Source organism: Trichosurus vulpecula, chromosome 1, assembly GCF_011100635.1.
Source record: "Trichosurus vulpecula isolate mTriVul1 chromosome 1, mTriVul1.pri, whole genome shotgun sequence".
Lineage (NCBI taxonomy): Eukaryota > Metazoa > Chordata > Mammalia > Diprotodontia > Phalangeridae > Trichosurus > Trichosurus vulpecula.
This window is the reverse complement of record NC_050573.1, coordinates 90,151-107,483: the sequence shown is the minus strand read 5'-3', so window position 1 is coordinate 107,483 and position 17,333 is coordinate 90,151. Positions and strand designations below refer to the sequence as shown.

At 36.8% G+C, this 17,333-nt stretch overlaps 1 pseudogene; it reads right to left on the bottom strand.

Annotated features, from left to right (window-relative positions):
• Window positions 1-1,551: 1,551 nt before the first annotated feature.
• Window positions 1,552-2,504, bottom strand: LOC118853671 (annotated as a pseudogene).
• Between the last annotated feature and the right edge of the window lie 14,829 nt (window positions 2,505-17,333).

The window sequence follows — 17,333 nt, the reverse complement described above, 5'->3', positions numbered from 1 at the left end:
AAAGGATTGAAGAGCTTGGAATACGATATTCCAGAGGCTAATGGAGTTAGGATTAAAACCAAGAATCACCTACTCAGCAAAACTGAGTATCATGCTCCAAGGCAAAATATGGATTTTCAATAAAATAGAGGACTTTCGAGCTTTCTCAGTGAAAAGACCAGAGCTGAATAGAAAATTTGACTTTCAAACACAAGAATCAAAAGAAGCATGAAAAGGTAAACAAGAAAGAGAAATCACAAGGGATTTACTAAAGTTGAACTGTTTTCACCTTAGTATTGGGGTAGCTGAAGGGAATATGCACACACATACACACACACACACAAACATATATATATATATATATATATATATATATATATATATATATATATATATATGTATATAGACAGAGGGCACAGGGTGAGTTGAATATGAAGGGATGATATCTAAAAAAAATAAAATCAAATTGAGGGATGAGAGAGGAATATATTGAGAGAGGGAGAAAGGGAGCGATAGAAAGGGGTAAATTATCTTGCATAAAAGTGGCAAGAAAAAGCAGTTCTGTAGGAAGGGAAGAGGGGGCAGGTGAGGGGGAATGAGTGAATCTTGATCTCATCAGATTTGACCTGAGGAGGGAATAACATACACACTCAATTGGGCATCTTACCCCACAGGAAAGAAAGAGGAAGGGGATAAAAAAGGGGAGATGATAGAAGGGAGGGCAGATAGGGGGAGGAGGTAATCAAAAGCACTCTTGAAAAGGGGCAGGGTCAAGGGAGAAAACTGAATAAAGGGGGATAAGATAGGAAGGAGCGAAATATAGTTAGTTTTTCACAACATGAGTATTGTGGAAGGGTTTTGCAAAATGATACACATGTGGCCTATGTTGAATTGCTTGCCTTCTTAGGGAGGGTGGGTGGGGAGGGAAGAGGGGAGAGAATTTGGAACTCAAAGTTTTAAAAGCAGATATTCAAAAAAAAATGTTTTTGCATGTAACTAGGAAGTAAGATATGCAGGCAATGGGGCATAAAAATCTATCTTGCCCTACAAGAAAGGAAGGGAAAAGGGGATTGGTAGGGGAGTGGGGTGACAGAAGGGAGGGTTGACTGGGGAATGGGGCAATCAGAATATATGTCATCTTGGAGTGGGGGGAGGGTAGAAATGGGGAGAAAATTTGTAATTCAAACTCTTGTGAAAATTAATGCTGAAAAATAAAAATATTAAATAAATAAATAACAAGGAAAATAAAACAAATGTTGTAAAATCTCATGCAGTACAAGTTTTTCTCTACATGCACTTCAAATTCACTAAGCACAGAGAAAAGAGCAGTCATGCAAGAGATCTAACTCCTTGATATAATAATGCAAATAATTCAAAATGATTACACTGTGATTACATCTAGGGCTTTCCACCACTACTAGGTTGTCGGTATGGAAAGCATGGCCCCTTGTAACATTAATTCGAAAGCTTCCACCACCTTCTATTAGTGTTCTGTTTTTGTGGGTTTTTTTCATTCTTCTTAAGCAACTCTGCTGTTGCTGTTGATTCTGCTAACCCTAACCCTAAAATGTGCTAAAAACTGGCAAAAACAAAATTGTAATCATTAACTGAGCAATCTGGAGGTCACCATGTTTAAATCTGTCAATCTTTTGGGCTGAGGAAAACACTGTGAGACATTTAGAACTCTGAATTACAAAGAGGCTTGTCACAAATTTTCCAGGCTTGAAAACTTCCCTTACTTTCCTGATCAGGTTATAACAAGAGGTCTGACCTATGTTGGTTTCAAAGCTAACATAAGAAAATTCTGGTTCTGGAGTGATGTGATTTCATTCCATTCATTGAATACCCACAAGGATTGAACACTGTAGCATCAGTAACAGAACCTGGTATCAGGTCACAAATTCCACTCACACAAGAAACATCATTTGCAGTAACACCCTCTTTCATGTAGAACTCGTCCATAACTTCTGGGTCAAGCTCACTCATCAGAATTTCCAGTGTCTGATCTGGCTGATTAATAAGCTGACTCTCTGGAAAATCCAGAGTGTACAAGTAACAGCAATTAGAATTCATAGGCCCCATACAACATACTGCTCCATTTGGGAAATTTTTGTTAAGGAATTCTACTTCTTCCTGGAAATTCCTGTGTGGGTACTCCTGGTAGGAAGGCTTCATGCAATTCTCATGAGAATAAAAGAAGCTTTGAACTGAGTCAAACCCACTGTACTCCCTAGCAAGCTCCAACATGGGACCAGTGCTTGCAATAAGAGGGTAGTACCACATGTCTTCAAAATGAAATTTCTCTTAGAGACAAACATGCTACTCTCACTGAGTACATAAGCTTCCTGCTTGTCAGTTTTTGTCACACTTACGATTAAACAATGCACACTTTCCTAAAGTTTGTCCCAGTCAAACCTTGGGATGATGCGGAGATCCCCAGATCCTTTATCCTCATCTGGTGGCTGCTGGGAGAACCAAACCTCCAGCAGCTCCTTGGTCCCTTGGAAGAAGTGTGCAGCTTCCATCACTGTGAGAAAAGTGAACAACCAACCACCACAGAAAATCAACTAAATTAAATCTCTTCTCCCACTGCTGCTGCCTCAGGTCCAGTGGGTTGTTCCTCCTACTTCTTTAAAGTTCAGGAGGGTTTTTTTTGTTTCTCTTTTGTGTGTGTGTGTGTGTGTGTGTGTGTTGCTTTGGTTTTTTTTTTGCTTCTATTATAATTTTATATTAACTGTTTTTTAAAAGAAGATTAATAAAATTTTTCCTAGCTTTTTTTTCTCTCAGGTGAAAGTTGAACATGAGTCTGTGTTGGAAACAGAGGTGGATTCTGTTCAGTCTTTTTTACTCCGCTGGTTCCTGAGAAGAGCATACAGCGAACACTAGTCAATTTCACCGGTCACGCTGTGTAAATCAATACTGAACCTTTATGCACCAAATAAATACTATAAAATCTAAATTAAAAAAAAAAACCAATGAATTACAGGTGAAGCTGGATAGTAGTACTATGATAGTAGGGATGTTAATTTTCTTCTCTCAAAAACAGATGAATCTAACCAAAAAATAAATAAGAAAAAAGTTAAGGAGGTGGATGGAATTTTAAATAAGCTAGATATGATAGGCATTTAAAGATATTTAGATATTTATAAAGATATTTAGGCATTTAAAAAAAACCAGAGAAAGAACTAATTAAAAATCCCCAATTAAACACTAAATGGAAAATCCCAAAATTAAAGGTGAGATTAATGAAATTGAGAGAAAAAAAAACATTGAATTGATAAAAGTAGCAGTAGTCTTTATGAAAAAAAAAATAAACAATTGGTTAATTTGATTGAAAAAAGGAGAATAAAACCAAACCAAAGAATGAAAAGGGCAAATATGCTACTAATGAAGATGAAATTGAAGCAATTATAAGCAGTTATTTCCCCGATTATATGCCAATAAATTTATCAATTTAAGGTAAATTGAAGAACATTTACTAAAATATAGATTGCCTAGATTAACAGAAGAGGAAATAGAATCTCTCAACAGGTATATTTTAGAAAGGGAAATTGAACAGATCATAAATGAGTTTCTTAAGAGAAAAGCACCAGGACCAGAAGGATTTACAAGTGAATTTTATCAAACATTTAGGATCAACTAATTCCCAATATTAAATAAATTATTTGGAGTAATAGGCAAAGAAGGGATCTTTACCAAACTCTTTTATGAAATAAATATGATATTGATACCTAAACCAGGAAGAGTAAGAACAGAAAAAGAAAATTATAGACCAATAGCCTTACTGAATATGGATGCAACAACCCTAAAAAAATACTAGCTGAAAGATGACAACAATATATTACAAAGATTATACCTTATAATCATTTGGGCTTTATACCAAGAATGCAGGAATGGTTTAACTTAAAGAAAACTATTAATGTAATTGATTATATCTATAACAAATTTTAAAATTTATATCATTATATCAAGAGATGCAGAAATAGCTTTTGATAAAGTCCAACACTCATTTTTTACTGAAAACACTTGAAAGTATTGGTATTCATGGATTGTTCCTCAAATTGGTAAATGCATTTATCTAAAGCCATTAGCAAGCATTATTTGTCATGAGGATAAACTAGAAACCTTCCCAGTAAGATCAGGTGTGAAACAAGGATGCCCACTGTCACCAATATTATTCAATATTGTAGCGGAAATCCTACCATAGCAAGATGAGAAGAAAAAGAAATAGAAGGAATCAGGATAGGGAATTAAACTACCTCTTTTTGTAGACATGATGATGATATTCTTGGAAAATCCCAAAGATTCAAATAAAAAAGTTTGTTGAAAAAATTAACCATTTTAGCAAAGGGGTGGGTCATAAAATGAACACATAAATCATCAGCACTTCTGTACTTATCCAAAAAAACTGTGCTAGAGGAGATAGTAAAAAGTACTCCATTTAAAATAATTCTAGACCATATAAAATACCTGTGAGGGCTGGAATTTGCACACACAAAGTGATTTGCTTTAGCAAGCAAAAGGATGACCTTCTTACCTGATACTGAAGCCAAAAAGGAACGAAGGCATCTGAGTAGTGTGAAATAAGGAGAGTAAGATAGCTCTTGATAAATTGCCAGCTTTTTAAATGAAATTGGAGGCCAAGTTCTTAAGCAAGAAGGTTTGGATGAGTGGGTTGGGGGAGAAGAGAACAAGCCACAAGGGAGGGTTGGGGTTGAATGCAAACATTTGGAAAAGCTGTTGTGGTGAGTGGCCTGGAGAGTTAGTTAGGGAGATGTCAAAGGATGAGGGTCCAGCTGAGTTTGTGCAGCCTAAATTTGCAGTGCATTATATGTAATAGGGATTAGCTACATGCATTTCCAATAAGATGGGGGATGAAACAAGGATGCCCATTATCACTCCTCTTATTCAATTTGGTACTAGAAATCTTAGCTTCGGCAATAAGAGACAAAAAAGATATTGAAGGAATTAAAATAGGCAAAATAGATACTAAATTATCACTCTGGGCAGTTGATATGATGATACACTTGGAGAATCCTGGAGAATCAAGTGAAAAGCTATTTGAAATAGTAAATAACTTTAGCAAAGTTGCAGGCTATAAAATAAAACCACATAAATCTTTGGCATTCCTATATATTACTAACAAAGCCCAATGGCTAGAGATAGGAAGTGAAATTCCATTTAAAGTTACTGTACATACTATAAAATATTTGAGAGTTTACCTGCCAAGACAAACCCAGAAACTATATGAACACAATTACAAAACACTTTTCACACAAATAAAGTCAGATCTAAATAATTGGAAAAACATCAGTTAGACTCATAGTTAGTCTGAGCTAATATAATAATAATGACAATTTTACCTAAATTAATTTACTTATTTAGTGCCATAGCAATCAAACTACCAATAAAAATATTATTTTATAGAACTAGAAAAAATAATAACAAAATACACCTGGAAGAAGAAAAGGTCCAGAATTTCAAGGGAATTAATGATAAGAAATGCTAGGGAAGGTGGTCTAACCATAGCAGTTCTTAGACTGGTATAAAGCAGCAATCATCAAAACTACTTAGTACTGACTAAGAAATAGAGTGGTGGATCTGTGGAATAGGTTAGGTATGCAAGACACAGTAGTCAATGACTATTGTAATCTACTGTTTGATAAATCCAAAGAACCCAGCTTATGGGAGAAGAACTCACTATTTCACAAAAAACTGCTAGGAAAACTGGAAAACAGTATGGCAGAAACTGAGCATAGACCAATGTCTTACACCATATACCAAAATAAAGTCAAAATGGGTTCACAATTTACATATAAAGGCTGATACTATAAGCAATCTGGTACAGCAAGAAACAGTTTACCTGTCAGATTTATGGAGAATGGAAAAATCTATGGCCAAACAAGAGATAGGGACCATTAAGAAATGCAAAATTGATCATTTTGATTACATTAAATTGAAAAGTTTTTGCAGAAACAAAGCCAATGCAACCATATTAGGAAGGAACCAGAAAATTGGGAAAGAATTTTTACAACTAGTGTCTCTGACAAAGGCCTCATCTCTAAAATATACAGGGGACTGATTCAAATTTCTAAGAATAAAAGTCATTCCCCAATTGATAAATGGTCAAAAGATAAGAACAGGCAGTTTTCAGAGGAAGAAATTAAAGATATGTATAGTCATATAAAAAAATGCTCCAAATCACTTTTGATCAGAGAAATGCAAATTAAAACATCTCTCAGTACCACATCTCACCTGTCAGATTGGCTAACATGACAAAACAGGAAAATGATAAATGCTGGAGAAGATGTGGGAAAATTTGAACACTAATGCAAATCCTCCTCAAAACAAGTTTAAATGATGCTTTGAATCCAATTCTGGAGAGGAAGAATGAACAAAAAGTCAGGAGGCCAAAGGAAAAGTGACAGTGGTTGGGCCTGGAGAAAGGTGTGGTAAAGGCCACTTCTCAGCAATGAAATAGCAGCAGCTTAGAGAGCTCTCAGTTCGCTGACAGTGAAGGAGTCAGACAATTGGTCAGAAGGAGATTATAAAGAACCCTTTGCTGGCATTGGGCACAGGACCATCTTGTATTGTGCATACACAGTTTCATGTCACCATCCCAGAGTAAAAGGAAGAGGGAAGGAAAGAATACGGAAATCAAAATTTAATTTTTCGACATGCTTTAAATATTGTTTTAACATGTAATTGGGAAAAGTAAAATGTGATATTTTTCACACGCAAAAGAATAAAGTGCTGCACTCAATATGCAAGCAAATTTGGAAACCTCAAAAATGGTTACTTAGTGGGAAAATGTCAGTTTAGCTCCCAATCCTAAAGAATGACTATGCCAGATGCCAGTGATCTGGGCTGCTGATATGTATGGGAAAATTCAGGGAGGGGTTGCTTTCAAAGACATGGTCTTTTAGGGGCCCATCATTAGCATGACATTACTGCCCCCTCAAACAAATGGGGCCCAATATCTTTTGGGGTAAGGGGCAAAGTCTCAGCTTCTGAAACTGCTTCCTGCTGGCAAGGGCTGTACAGCTGTCCCTGCCTTGAGGGGGTCCCCGAGAGGAGGTTGACTGGAACCAAGCACAGGGTGCATCCAGGGAACAACGGGGGGTCAGGGGCTAGTATCCACTGTTTGCCTATAGCATGGAAGACACAAAAGTGACAAGTAGGTTCAATGTGCAGGGTTCAAAGTCAGGGGGCATTAAAAGTGATTCCAGAAAACAAAGAAAGTCAGCAAGAACCCCATTAGAATTTCCACTCTGATTCCTATTCCTTTTGGAGGATCAGATGCTATTGGGAAGTAACAATACTTTTGCAGGTACAAGTTTTCCACCCCTGGGTTCAATAGGTACACAAATGCATTTGCCAGAGACTGACTTGACTCTAATTAGAACAAAAGACTTGGGAGGATATTTTCACTTTCAAATACAAGAAACAAGAGAAACATTAAAAGGTAAACAGGAAAGAGAAGCCATAAGGGATTTAAGTTGAACTGTTTATATTCCTACACAGAAAGACGATATTTATAACTCGAGAGATCTTTATCAATATTAGGATAGTTATACACACACACATATACATGTATGGATATGTATGTGCATGTACGAATGAGTGTTGAGACTCTGGCTTTGCTATCCCAGACCCATGGGTGCTTCTCTTTTTGGTAACTATGTATGTGATGTCTTGATTTGACAAAGCCTGTCTGTTGAATATTGTTATTTATCTGTTCATATTTTCTGTTTGTAATTTCTATTTGTATTCTCCCTGAAGTTCTGGGGCCTGGCTTTTCCTTCTGAACTAAGGGAATGATATATGAATGTTTGATTAAAGTGAGACTGTTAACCTCTTAAAGTTGCTTTCCTTAGAAGAGCAGATCAAAAGAACCTGTGCTAGCAGCAGCTCTTGTTGCTGGTCTTGCTGTGTCTTACACCTCAGCAGCAGCTGCTAGCCAAATTGTTGCTACAATTACTTTTTTATATTTCTCTTGAGTCTTGTATTTGGAGATCAAAATTTTTATTTATCTCTGGTCTTTTCATCAGGAATGCTTGGCAGTCCTCTGTTTCCTTAAATATTCATTTTCCCCCTGGAGACTTATACGCAATTTTGCTGGGTAGGTAAATCTTGGTTATAATCCTAATTCCTTTGCCTTCTGGATAATCATATTCCAAGTCCTCCCAGATCTTTAATGGAGAAGATGCTACCATGTAAACATTACTATGGCTACACCATATTAGAATTATTTCCTTCTGACTGTTTGCAGTTATTTCTCCTTGACCTGAGAGTTCTGGAATTTGGCCACGATGTTCCTGGGAGTTTTCATTTTGGGATCTCTTTTAGGTAGTGATTGGGGGATTCTTTCCATTTCTGTTTGGCCCTCTGGTTCTAGATATCAGGTCAGTTTTCCTTGATAATTTGGCTCTTTTTGGATCCTGGCTTTCAAGGAGTCCAATAATTCTTAAATTATGCCTCCTTAATCTATTTTCCAGGTGTGTTGTTTTTCCAATGAGAAATTTCACATTTGCTTCTTTTTTTTCATTTTTTGATTTTGTTTTGTTCTTTCTTGATGTCTCCTATAATTATTAGCTTGATCAATTCTAATTTTTTTATTATTTTTATTTATTTTATTCGAAATTTTGAGTTCCAAATTCTATCCCTGCTTCCCTCCCTCCTCTCCTCCCTCTGTGAGATGGGAAAAATAAAATATAAGTTATACATGAGAAATTATGTATAGCATTCCCATATTAGTCATTTTATAAAAGAAGATTCCAATAATCTCACAGCATCCAGATCAAAGGAGGAATTGATTTTCTAAGGATACAATTGCATCATTTTAATTTTTCAAATTAACTCCATCTCTTTTACACTGGTTTCTGAAAAATCCCAATAAAAATCAAAGCACAATCATAACACAAATAATATTACCTATTTAAACATGAAACAAAATTGCCAGCCAAATGACATCAATTCAGTTCCCAGTATTTCTGAATTATCTTACATGGACAAATCATTTCATCCATCTACACACTGAGAGTAATTCTTATCCAATGACATTTAATTTTTCTTCTTACAGTTCCTAAAGATATCATCTTAATGCTAAATTTGAAGTGTATTTTGCTTTAAGGTCTGATCTCCCAGTAGAGGGTCAAACATCCCAGTTATTGCTATGGGAAAACACAGCTGACTTTCAATGAGCCCACAGTCTAATTTAGATTAGGAGAAACTCAGCTCAATCCAATCAGGATTTACAGTTACAAACGGTCCGTAGAATCGCAGTTTTCCCAAGGGCCGTTTGCTGCCAGCATCTCGAAGTACATCCCTGCTGCCTTCCGTTAGTCTGGTGTCCACGTTTCTCCTGGCAGCCTTTCTGCTCGAAAGGGGGAGGGTCCGAGTCCTAGAGCAGGGGGAAGGAGGAAGGGGGTGGAGAGCTGGGGGGGAGGAGCTCTCAGAGGTGACCAGTCCGATGGGGAATACAGCCCTGGGCTGGAGTTGGAGGCCTGGGAAGAGCCCAGGGCTGATCATGCCAGCAGCCAAGGCATTCCCTGTGATCTGAGACATTCCTGGTGATAGAGGGCAGGGCTTGGGGAGGAGAGGCAGGAGGGTGGCCCAGGGTGTGATTGGAGGAAAGGGTTCATCCTGGGGCCTTGGGGGCTGGGTAGGGTGGGCTATTGGGAGGAGGAGGCCCCTCCTAGAGCTTGGAAGCCGGAAGCCAGAACCCCGAAGCTGGAGGCAGGAGTCCTTGGAGCTCAATTTTTTTTTCAAAATGGTTTAAATATTGTTTTTGCATGTAATTGGGAAAAATAAAACATGAAGTTTTTCACAAAAGAAAAAATAAAATGCTGCACTCAAAATGCAAGGAAACTTGAAAACCTCATGTGGCCACTGGGATGGAAAACATCTGTTTAAGTCCCAATCCTAAAGTAGCCCAGTGATCTGGGCTGCTGAAATTTTTGGGAAAATTCAGGGATGGGTTGGTTTCAAAGACATGGTCTTTTAGGGGTCCATCATTAGCACCACATTACTCCCCACTCTAACAAATTGGACCCAATATCTTTTGGGGGAAGAGGCAAAGCTGCCGCTTCTGAAACTGCTTCCTGCTGGCGAGAGCCATACATCTGTCCCTGCCTCAAAGGGGTCCCAGAGAGGAGGTTGACTGGAACCAAGCACAGGCTGCATCCAGGGGACAATGGGTGGGGGGAACATGGGCTGGTACCCACTGTTTGCTATTAACCATGGATGAATGGCCCATAGTCTGGAAGACAAATCTGAAAAGCATGTTCAATGTGCAGGGCCCAAATATAGGGGGAATTAAAAGTGATTTCAGAATAGGGTAAAACAGACAGCAAGAACCCCATTAGAATTTCCACTCTGATTCCAATTCCTTTAGGAAGATCAGATGCTATTGGGAAGTAACCATACTTTTGCAGGTCGAAGTTTTCCACCCCTGGGTTCAATAGTTACACAAATGACTTCGCCAGAGAATGACTTTTATTCTAATTATAACATACTTGGGAGGATACTTAATAATGAGGTTACATCTCTTTTTAAGAAAATCATACTGAAATTCTCTTCCTCAAACCAAAGGGAAGATGTTTCTGATTTAGTTTTGGTAACAGATAACCTAATTACTAAGTTGTTTAAGATATAGAAAGGAATATAAGTTTAGCTTGAATAGCTCAAATATGAAATACATCTTTTTTTTTTAAAATTTATTTATTTAGTTTTCAGCATTGATTTTCACAAAAGTTTGAATCACAAATTTTCTCCCCATTTCTACCCTCCCCCCCTCCAAGATGGCAAACATTCTGGTTGCCCCATACCCCAGTCAGCCCTCCCTTCTGTCTTCCCACTCCCCTCCCATCCCCTCTTCCCTTCTCTTCAAGATAAATTTCTACACCCCATTGCCTGTGCACCTCACCTCCCAGTTGCATGCAAAAACTTTTTTTTTTGTTTTTGAACATATGTTTTTAAAAACTTTGAGTTCCAGATACTCTCACCTCCTCCCTTTCCACCCACCCTCCCCAAGAAGTCAAGCAACTCAACATAGGCCACATGTGCATCACTATGCAAAACCCTTCCACAACACTCATGTTGCGAAAGACTAACTATATTTTGCTCCTTCCTAACTTATCCCCCTTTATTGAATTTTCTCCCTTGACGATGTCCCTTTTCAAAAGCATTTGTTTTTGATTACCTCCTCCTTCATCTGCCCTCCCTTCTATCATCCCCCTTTTTTATCTTCTTCCTCCTTCTTTCCTATGGGGTAAGATACCCCATTGAGTGTGTATGGTATTCCCTCCTCAGGTCAAATCTGATGAGAGCAAGATTCGCTCATTCCCCCTCACCTGCCTCCTCTTCCCTTCCTACAGAATTGCTTTTTCTTGCCACTTTTATGAGAGATAATTTACCCCACTCTATCTCTCCATTTCTCCCTCTCTCAATATATTCCTTTCTCATCCCTTAATTTGATTTTTTTTGAGATATCATCCCTTCATATTCAACTCTCCCTGTGCCCTCTGTCTATATACACACACACACACACACACACACACACACACACACACATATATATATGCATATATATATATATATATATGCATACTCCCTTCAGCTGCCCTAATACTGAGGTCTCATGAATCATACACATTATCTTTCCATGTAGGAATGTAAACAAAACAGTTCAACTTTGGTAAGTTCCTTGCGATTTCTTTTTCTTGATCTTTTTCTTGATTACGTTTTCATGCTTTTCTTGAATCTTGTGTTTGAAAGTCAGATTTTCTATTCAGTTCTGGTCTTTTCACTGAGAAAGCTTGAAAGTCCTCTATTATATTGAAAATCCATATTTTGCCTTAGAGCATGATACTCAGTTTTGCTGGATAGGTGATTCTTAGTTTTAATCCTGGCTCCACTGACCTCCAGAATATTGTATTCCAAGCCCTTTGATCTCTTTATGTAGAAGCTGCTAGATCTTGGATTATTCTGATTATGTTTCCACAATACTCAAATTGTTTCTTTCTGGCTGCTTGCAGTATTTTCTCCTTGATCTGGGAGCTCTGGAATTTGGCGACAATATTCCTAGGAGATTTCTTTTTGGGATGTATTTGAGGAGGCGATCGATGGATTCTTTCAATTTCTATTTTGCCCTGTGGCTCTAGAATATCAGGGCAGTTCTCCTTGATAATTTCTTGGAAGATGATATGTAGGCTCTTTTTTTGATCATGGCTTTCAGGTAGTCCAATAATTTTTAAATTATCTCTCCCGGATCTATTTTCCAGGTCAGTGCTTTTTCCAATGAGATATTTGATATTGTCTTCCACTTTTTCATTCCTTTGGTTCTGTTTTATAAAATCTTTATTTCTCATCAAGTCACTAGCTTCCATTTGCTCCAATCTAATTTTTAATGTAGTATTTTCTTCAGTGGTCTTTTAGACCTCCTTTTCCATTTGGCCAGTTCTGCCTTTCAAGGCATTCTTCTCCTCATTGGCTTTTTGGAGCTCTTTTGCCATTTGAGTTAGTCTTTTTTAAGGTATTATTTTCTTTAATATTTTTTTGGGTTTCCTTTAGCAAGTCATTGACTTGTTTTTCGTGGTTTTCTCGCATCATTCTCATTTCTCCTCCCAATTTTTCCTCTTCTTCTCTAATTTGCCTTTCCAAATCCTTTTTGAGCTCTTCAATGGCCTGAGACCAGTTCATGTTTTTCTTGGAGGCTTTTGATGTAGGCTTTTTGACTTTGTTGACTCCTTCTGGCTGTATGTTTTGGTCTTCTTTGTCACCAAAGAAAGATTCCAAAGTCTGAGACTGAATCTGAGTGCATTTTCACTGCCTGGCCATGTTCCCAGGCAACTTACTTGACCCTTGAGTTTTTCAGCAGGGTATGACTGCTTGTAGAGTAAAGAGTAATTTGTTCTAGCTTGAGGGGATGCGCTGTTGTTTTCAGAGCTATTACAGCCAGCTCTGCCACACCAGCACTCCTCCTTCTCCAAGAACCCCCAACCTGTACTGGAGTCAGATCTTATTCAGGCTCTGACTCCTGCTCTGATCTGCCACTTCATTCCTCCCACCAGGTGGGCCTGGGGCCAGAAGCAACTGCAGCTGTAGTTACTTTAGCTACCCCACCTCCGCTGCCCTCAGGGCGGTGGCCAAACTGTGAACTCTTTCCACTCTCCCCTGCAGCTTTTCCCACTAACCTTCTCTGTTGTCTTTGGTGTTTGTGGGTTGAGAAGTCTGGTAACTGCTGCAGCTCACTGATTCAGGGCGCTAGGGCCCGCTCCACCCAGCTCCTGGTCTGGTTGGTCCTGCCCCGCCGGCACGGTGCTCTGCTCCGCTCCCTTCTGCTCCGAGCTCTGTGCATGGTAGACCTCACCCAGCGACCATCCAGGATGTCCTGGGCTGGATCCCTTATTCCCTCTGCTATTTTGTGGGTTCCGCAGTTGTAGAATTTGTTCAGAGCCATTTTTTATAGGTTTTTGGAGGGACTTGGTGGGGAGTTCACGCAAGTCCCTGCTTTCCAGCCACTATCTTCTGAAACACACCTTTTAATATCCCAGCCTTATAGTCTAGGGGATAATAATTCACATGACTGCAGGCAGGCAGATGGCAAGCCTTAGCATTAATTTACCCAGGTGTTGAAGTTAAATTATTGTTTGACTACACATTCATGTCAAAAGAGCAAGATCTTACATGCTTGCATTGTTCTCCTATGTTTGACCATTTGTTCTGATTATAAAAATTTGGTAGAAAAGGATAAAGCACGGATGTGATTATATCAAGTATGACATTATAAAACATTCTTACTTCTGTTAGAATTCAGATAATTCACAGTTTTCCAACCATGCAGTATCAATTGTTCCTTATAGCCAGGTGGGTAACATTCCTTTTCAAAGGAACACAATCACTTACCGAGTGGAATAAAATAAAAGACAGATTGGAATAATACAATTAAATATACAATACCAAATCAGTATCCACTTTTTTCAGTTCATTACAGGCTCAATGAGTCTTTGAACAAAATTCAGATAGAAAAGGCCATGACTTAAGTAGTTGTAGGACAAAATCCATTACTTGTAAATAAGATCCATAAGAAAATGAGAGAGGATTGATCTTAATTTTCTCAGGCAAAATGATTTCATTGTTGACAAAGCAGACATTCTGACCTAGGTGATATACTTCAAGGTGGTGAAGTTGGCTCCCAACATTGACTGTACACAAAGATCCCTTGTGTCTTACACTGCCTAGAAGGTGATGGAGGGTCACTCAACCAGGTGAGAAACTACAAGATAAGGGCTTTGAAATAGAGCCACAGAACACATCTCAAAGCATCCTAAAGACCAGGAAATAAGATTAAATGGCAACATCCCCACTTTTTTTTGAGTCTCCTTTAAAGAGAATATTCTCAGCATAACTTGGCTGCTTTATTGAATTTACCTTATCATCCAAGAATAGAAAATACTGCCTAGTCTGATTAATGCTTAACATGTTCCTCATCATCACCTTTTAGACAGGTATATAGATTAAGATTAAGAGGATTGGTGGGAGAAAATAAGGGATGGATTTTTAGAGGGGTGGGTATTATAAGGGAAAAAAAGGCAAGGAGAGAAGATAAGGTTACAGGGATAGGGTAAAAAGAGAGGCTGATTAGGAAAATAATGAGGAAAAATAACATGCTATGAATAGTAATGGTAACTTCCAATGGGAATGGGACCTACTCACCCATAAAACAGAAATGGGTAGCAGAATGGATTAAATTGGAATCCATCAATATGTTGTTTACAAGAAACATATTCAATGATGAGAGATACATACTGAGTTAAAGTGGAGGGTTGTAATAGAATTTATTGTGCTTTAGCTGATGTAAAAAGGCAAGGGTAGCAATTTTGATCTCAGACAAAGTTATGACTAAAATAGATTTAATTAAAAGAGATAAACAGGGTAACTACATTTTGATAAAAGGCACCATAAACAATGAAGAAATATCAATAGTGAACCTTTATGCACCCAATAGTATTGTATCTAATTAAAAAAAAACAAATAAATTACAGGTGAAGATGGATAGCAGTACTATAATATTAAAGGATGTTGATTTTCTTCTCTCAAAAATAGATAAATCTAACCAAAAAATAAATAAAAAGCTAAAGAAGTGAATAAAATTTTAGATATAATAGATATCTAGAGAGGATTGAACAAATATAGAAAAGAATACACCTTTTTCTCAGTGGTTCATGGTACATTTACAAAGAATGACCACACATAAGTCCATAGAAATTTTAGGAAAGCAGAAATATTAAAAATATACTTTTCAGATCAAAATGCAATAAAAATGTATTTAATAAGAGACTAAGGAAACACAGATTAAAAATAAATTGAGATTAAAGAACCTAATCTTAAAGAATGAGTGGGTTAAAGAATAAATCACAGAAATAATCAACAATTTCATTAAAGAGAATGACAATAATGAAACATCATATCAGAACCTAAGGGGAATAGAAAAAGCAGTGATTGGAGGAAAATTTGCATCTCTAAATGTCTACATCAATACAATACAGAAAGAGCAGACTAATGAATTGGATATGCAACTAAAAAAACTAGAAAAAGAACAAATTAAAAATCCCCAATTAAACACTAAATGGAAAATCCTAAGAATTAAAAGTGAGATTAATGAAATTAAGAGTAAAAAAAACCCATTGAATTACTAAATAAAAATAGCAGTAGGCTTTCTGTGAAAAAATGAACAACTGGTTAATTTGATTAAAGAAAGGGAGAAGAAAACCAAATTACTAGTATAAAAAGTGAAAAGGGAAAATATGCCACTAACAAAGATGAAATTAAAACAAGTATAAGGACTTACTTTCCCAATTTTATGCCAATAAATTCAACAATGTAAGATAAATGGAAGAATATTTACCAAAATATAAAATTCCTAGAATAGGAGAAGAGGAAATAGGATATTTAAATAGGCATATCTTAGAAAAAGAAACTGAACAGGCCATAAATGAGCATCAGGACCAGAGAGATTTACAAGTGAATTCTATTAAACATTTTAACATCAACTAATTCCAGTATTAAATAAGTTATTTGGAATAACAGGCAAAGAAGCAATTCTTACCAAGCTACTTCTAGGAAACAAATATGTTATTGACACCTAAACCAAGAAGAGCAAAAACAGGAAAAGAAAATTATAGACCAATTTCATTACTGACTACGAATGCAACAATCCTAAAAAAAAAAGTACTAGATAAAAGATTACAACAATATATTACAAAGATTATACCTTATCTTCACTTGGAATTTATACTACGAATGCAGGGGTGGTTTAACTTAAGTATGACTATTAAGATAATTGATTATATCCATGATAAAAGTTTTTTATAAGTTTACAGGATTATATCAAGACATGCAGAAAAAAAAACTTTTGATAAAGTCCAACACTTATTTTCACTGAGAACACTTGAAAGAATTGGTATAAATGGATTGTTCTTCAAATTGATAAAAAAAAACAAAAAAACATTTATCTGAAGCTATTAGCCAGCATTAATTGTCATGGGGATAAACTAGAAGCCTTCCCAGGAAGATCAGGTGTGAAACAAGTATGTCCACTGTCACTAATATTATTCAATGTTGTAGTGAAATTCTAGCAATAGCAATATGAAAAGAAAAAGAAATAGAAGGAATCAGAATAGGAAATGAGGTAATAAAAGTATCTCTTTCTGTAGACAAGATGTTGATATTCTTGGAAAATCCCAAAGAGTCAAATAAAAAGTTTGCTGAAAAAATAAATTACTTTAGCAAACTAGTGGGATATAGAATAAACACACATTGGCATTTGTGTATGCATAAAAAAAACCTACTAGAGGAGATAGAAAAAATACCACATTTAAAATAATTCTAAACAATATAAAACACCTGTGAGTATACCTGCCAAAACCAACAAAAATTAAAAAAAAACTTACTATACAAATAACATCAGATTTAAATAATTACAGAAATAGAAATTGTTCATGAGTAGGCAGGGCCAGTACAATAACAATTACAACTTTACTCAAACTAATTTATATATGCAATCCCACCCCAATTAAATTACCAAGAAAAACTAATAACAAAATTCATTTGGAAGAACAAAAAGTCAAGAATACAAAAAAAAATGAAAAAAGTAAAGGAAGGAGGCTTACCTGTAGAGGGTCAAACATCACACTTACTAAGGGAGAACACATCTGCCTGGGAGAAACTCAGTCCTAGCCAATCTGGATTTACAGTTACAAACTGCATAGCTCATCCCAGTTTTTTCCAGAGCCATTTGCTACCAGCTCCTCAAGCTATAGGGTCCATCGCTTTCAGATGTAGAGGATGGT